We start from the raw sequence: 6201 nt of genomic DNA, 5'->3' as shown, positions 1-6201 counted from the left end.
TGTGTGTGTGTGTGTGTGTGTGTGTGTGTGTGTGTGTGTGTGTGTGTGTGCTGCAAAGTCATATTTAGAGGAAAAAAGGAATACCTCCAAGAAGTTAAAACAGACATTTCACCATGTAGAAATGCAAAGTGAGATTCTCTCTGTTGGCTAAACTCCTATCAGACACATAGGCCACGTAATTGAATGTCTTGGAGACAGGACTGCTTCTGTTTAGTCCACTCCATTTGGCTTCCAGTTAAACAGGGGAACAATATTTATTCCAATGACTAATGATTTAGCAAGCAGCATCAACTTGGGTTTTTTTGGGTAACAGAAAAGATTAGTGACACAAATATTTAAATTGAAAATTTATTTTATACAGATCACGCCTCTGTAGAACACATTGCTGTTTGTTCTGTTTATTTGCTTCCATACTAAAATTAGTCTGTATTTATTCATCCTCTGAATATCTAGTGGTATCGGGAAGAAACCACAATGAAGTAGAGACACCTCTTAGGCCATATTTTGAAGGCTTACAATCTCATTTTATGACTTACAAACTGATTTCATCCTAAAGGTTCTAAGATTTCAGTTCAGGTTTCCTTTTACAATCCAACTTTCTACAACAAACTATGTCAAACATCTGAGTTGAAATATGCCAGAGTTCCAATTCCTTGGACCTAAAAAAAAAAATGACTAAAGTTAAGAAAATGAAATGTGGAATATGCTGGAGTGGGAAGGCATGCTGGACAGGAAAGAAAATGCTCACATCTGTTCAAGGTCCTAATACAGATGCAAAGAAGATGCCTGGAGATGACCTCAGAAGACAAGTGAAAAACAAGAGCAGAAATATATTCCACCAAGGCTATTTGCATGATAGAGGATAGAGGAGTAACTATAATGTCTGATGCTGTCTATTGTCCCAGGATGTCTCAGTGGGAATGTACTGATAGAGTGGGAATTCCAAAGTCACAATTCCAATGGCTGACATTCAGAACAAGCCTAGTGTTGGGGACACATAATTCAAGTGGGCAAAGCTGAAAAGGATGGGACAAGCCTGCAAGAACATCGTTGCCTAATTACTGACGTTAAGGCTGAGTCCATGGAATACAAGATGGGTGGCACAATAAAGCCAAACTAAAGACATACCAAGACATGAAAAGGAAGGAGAGAACTGGACAGCCCAAAACTCACATTCTCACATCAGGACTCTGGCCACAGTTGTATTCAGAGAAGCATGTCTACAGGAACCACACAGCTTCCTCTGGCCACATTTTTGTCTTTCACATGAGTGCTGACGCTGAGGCTTCCAACACAATTCTTCTTCAGAGCTTTGTAACTTTCATGGTTTTGATCTATTTCTTGCCAGCGTAGGAGTGAAGATGTGTTGAAGATGACTATGTCGCTATGGAAAAGTGGCTCTGAAAAGAGGAATTCAGCATTCTCAGCCAAGGCAAGAAGGTCATTAATTCATACCATAAAACACAGGGCCAAAGAATGCAAGAAGTGGCACTGTTCTTCCCAGAGGCTCCTAGCAAGTGTAAACAGCAACCTTAGTTGTTGCTGGTGACTGGCTGTTTGTCAGACTCTGACCAAATTTCAGAATGGAAATAATCAAGCAGTGATGTCAATGTCCCTTTGGGATATGGACATCTTTGCTAACCTAATTTCTACTCATCTATCTATAGGATGGAGAATAGCTGTATTCTTGAGGAAACAACCAAGAGAGATTTTAAGGCCATTTGAACATTTAATTAACAAAGAATGGAGGAAACATTTGGGTTGCGAGTGTGTCTCAACTTTACTGTGCTGAAAAGGCCCACACTTAGGTGGAGACTTTTTATAAATAATTCTGACTTTGTGTCCCATGGGCTCCCAAAGGTCCTCCAGAGCAGCCAATAAACTCATAAAGATTAAAAGCCTATAAACATGTGGTTTCCTTCCCAGAGTTCTGTGCCCTGTACTTACTATCACTGACAATGGGAGCCTGTGTTATAGAAGCCTAAGGTCGCACTAATATTCACATGCCATTAAAGAGAAAACAGAAAAAAATATTCCTTGACCTTTAAACAGAAAGTTACACACACAAACACAAAAATATGGCGATGATGGAAATATTCCTTAAACTGGTTGTGAAACGACCAGAAACTAATGGCCACATTGAGAACCACAAGAAGACCAAGTCCATGTAACTGAACCCTTCAGTGTTCAAAGTCAGAGTCTGATTTTTTTATTCTTTGATTGTCACTTTCTGCAGTATGAAGATGGTGTTGTTGATGATGTTGACATTGTTATATATACACTTGTTCAGCCAGTTGAACAGAGACTACTATAGACCATTGAACACATGCACACATGAGTCCTTTGACCAGGCAACCCAGCTTACATAGTCACCCATAGTTCCATCATGCTCACCAACCACCAGAATTCAGTGGCCACCCTTTTATACATCATAGCACAACTGTTTCATAACTTGCATGGGATTGGCTGTTTTATTCAACAGTGTGTATTCCCAAAAATAAACTCGGGTTGTCAGGCTTAATGGTAAATTAGTCATGTTTTCATGTTCATCGGCTTTTGGATCTGCTTTTTTTAAATTTTTTTTTAAATTTTTTATTAATTACACTTTATTCATTTTGTATCCCCCCATAAGCCCCTCCCTCCTCTCCTCCTGATCCCCCCTCCCTCCCCTTTCTGCATGCATGCCACTCCCCAAGTCCACTGATAGGGGAGGTTCTCCTCTCCTTTCTGATCTTAGTCTATCAGTTCTCATCAAAAGTGGCTGCATTGTCCTCTACCGTGGCCTGGTAAGGCTGCTCTTTGTAGAGAAATTCATCAGAGCTTTTGCCTACCTTTGAACTATTTCTATGACTTCTTTGTACGGAAAGAAACCCTTTATTGAGGGGGTCCCTGCAGAGTGTATGTCAATTCTTCTAAGAAGATGGGTTCCAGTGATATGCTACATGTCCTAGCTTAAGGGCCTACTGGTCTTGCCTGCTCTTGGTCACACAGATATCATAGAGACCATTTATTTCTTAATTCATAGTCCATATTTAAATTTTGCTTAAGATTTCTTTGGCATCACTTAAGTATTGATTTATAAATGAAACTGTGTTTATATTTCCTTTCATGGATCCTTGACTTGCTTTTGCATTGACTCATGTCACTAAGATATAGTTCAGAATATCTCAACTTTATGAATGAAAATATAAAACACGGCAAATATCCTCTTCTTCACAAAGACATCTTTTGGGGTGATGCGTAATACCATATTGTAAACTAGGTAACAACAGGGTCAAACAAGAAGGCATGAAACCTGTGAATATGGGGAAATGAACCTGTAAAACTGTTTGTGAAGCATTTAAGATTACACAGCTATTTGCCTTATTGTCAGAACTATGAAGGAGTTATCCTCAAGAGGAAAAGAAGGCCACCACAGCCACATTCTTGAGGAATACTCACAATGATGAACCTCTTTATCCCAGCAGCATCTTCTGTGTTGCTAAATCCACAACTGGTCACCAGTGACGTTCTTTTGGGATCAATATCCAATGCCCAGGATAAAGGGTGTTTACCTCAGAAGAGAATCTGATGTGAATAAAAACAAGCAAACGAAATCCCAGCTCTGGGCATTCCTATTTTCTTAAAGAAGCTTACAGGGTAATACTTGCCAGATTTTCATCTCTGGTGAAAAACATGCAGGGCTTAATTGATTCCTGCAGAATTTCTTAAGCTGATGAAAGGGATATGTCTCTGAGAGACGTACTTGTTGGCTGTTTTACATGCATGTGCATGCATATATATATATATATATATATATATATATATATATATATATATAGAGAGAGAGAGAGAGAGAGAGAGAGAGAGAGAGAGAGAGAGAGACAATACTGACCCCAAAAACTTACAGACAGCATGGCCAGACTACAGAACTTGCCAATTTGCCAAACCAAGTGTGAGTCATTAGTTTTCCCAGACCCCTGTCCTTCAGGATAATTAAGACACCATTTGGCCACTTCCTTAATTATCTGTCTAAGCCACCCTTAAAGTGACCTGTTTATTTAACAAGTGCGGTGAAACTGAAAAGCAAGTCTTGTCTTTGGGGAACTGGCTTTTTTCCTTTTATGAAAAAGAGAAGGAGGAGGAGGTGGCAATGACTTGACTATGAGGACATAGTCCTCATAGAAGTAGACATTGCTATAATGCTGGAATGCCTGCTTCTAGTGCCTTCATTTCTCCCAGTGTTGTCTATATGTTTAAACCTGTGTACCATACAAATGACTACTTTACATCTATGTTTGTAATGCCGGTTTAAACGACAGTCCCAGGTGTTCTCACTTCCAAGTTCCTTAACACAGAGATTCTCTCTACATCTGGAAGAGTCTAAATTTCTCCTTTCCCTGTTCTCATAAGAATTAGCTAAGTGCTAATTCAAAATTCCATTCAGAGTGGTGCCACTCCAGGTCCAGAGCCCCAGCCTCAACTGGATGTGCAGTCCTCAGGAGTACTCTTCCTTTTAATCCCAACTCTCTTTCCAAAAGTCTCACATTGTTCTCAGAATCCAACCTGGTCTCAGACCTACAATTCTCTGAATTATGGCACACATCATAAACCATTCATTTTGTTTATTTTTATTTGATTAAAATATAATGGCATTATTTCCACAATATGTTCTTTGTTGCCTCAAATAAGGAAGGACTGTCTTTCTCTCAATCAAATCTCCTCCCTATCTCTATGATCTATGGTCTTTCTAGCTCTTCCAATGGCACAACTTAGTCACTATGTTAATATACATATTGAGTATATCTTCAATCAGTCCTTCAGCTGATGAACATGGGCTGATTTCTCAGAAGAGCAATGCATGCTAGTATATTATTTCCTTTCCCCAAAAGAAAGAATTTCTCTTATGTCTCCTTTTTCCTCCTTCTTAGATCTTCCCCCACTCTATTTCTATGTCTAGCAGGGTCATTGGTGTTTGCAAAGAGCTCATGCATATCTCAAGAGGTCTTCCCTCATACTCAACCTCCCATAGAAATTGTATCCTTTGGTCTTTTCATTCATGAGGTGATTTCCTAGTTTGTACCTAGAACATCCTTTCCTTCTCTCAAGTTCTCTCTCTCTCTCTCTCTCTCTCTCTCTCTCTCTCTCTTGCTCGCTCTCTTGACCTCTTTTTAGGATTTGGTATAGGTTATAATTTTCTTGATAGTCTTAAAGTAGATACCACATATATTTGTGCCTTTGATCTTAAATCTTTATAAGGGGACTTAATTCAATTACATGATTTCAAGTGTCTTCTTTATTTGCTTTCTAAATATGTGATATTTGAAACTTGTGATACTTAAAAAGATCTTGTCTATTAAGAAACTCATCCTTTCCCATCCAATTTATTTTCCTGCATGTGATTGATGATAGTATTTGCCTAGGAATTCCGGGGGCATCCAGGATGACAAGGACTTCTGCACTGTATGCAAATTGGTCCTGCCACAACCTCTGCTAGGATTGAGTTTTGTGCTTCTCCTTCTTCAAAACACTTTACATGTTCAGTTTCATCCAGTGAAGCTCAGTTCCTTTGATGAAAGGATTAACCTTTCATCAAGAAATATGCCCATGTGACTTTGCTGCTCAAATCCCCTCAGGACATCCAGTCTCTCCAGGATCTTCCTTGGAGAACTATATTTTAGGAAAGGTTACCACAACACATCATAGTGGCATGTACCCAATGGTTGAGTATTTCTTTCTTTAATAGAATTGATTGAATATTGTAAGGTCAAGAACATTCTTTATTTTTTTTATTTTTTTATTTTTTATTTTTTTTAGAGAGACTGAATAAATGTACATACATGCATGCAAACATGTATCTGTTGTTCTTTTTTTCCTTTAAATACTTTGCTGTGAGTATTTTAATAACATATATGAAACCAGGCCCTCTGAAGTGTCTTTATGCTCAGAGTTAGCTCACAGAGTCATGGACTTCATATAAAAGTCTTAGGGAGTAGTCCCAAAGATGAGCTATAGTGACGCATACATTTGTTTTAAAGAACACTGATAATGAAGGAAACTTGAATTTTCAGTCACCTTTAGAATCCCTGATTTGGTCTTCCATCTTCTACTTTCCTTTTTTCTCCCTATCCAAACTTACTTCAATGACTGTATTGTAAGATGCACTAGCTTTGTAAGTAAATATAGCTCTCTACTATTTTCCAAATAAAGTTTATAGTTCTT

The sequence above is a fragment of the Psammomys obesus genome, unplaced genomic scaffold (assembly GCF_907164565.1).
Source record: "Psammomys obesus unplaced genomic scaffold, mPsaObe1.curated_primary_1811, whole genome shotgun sequence".
Lineage (NCBI taxonomy): Eukaryota > Metazoa > Chordata > Mammalia > Rodentia > Muridae > Psammomys > Psammomys obesus.
Note: the sequence above shows the minus strand (reverse complement) of the source record.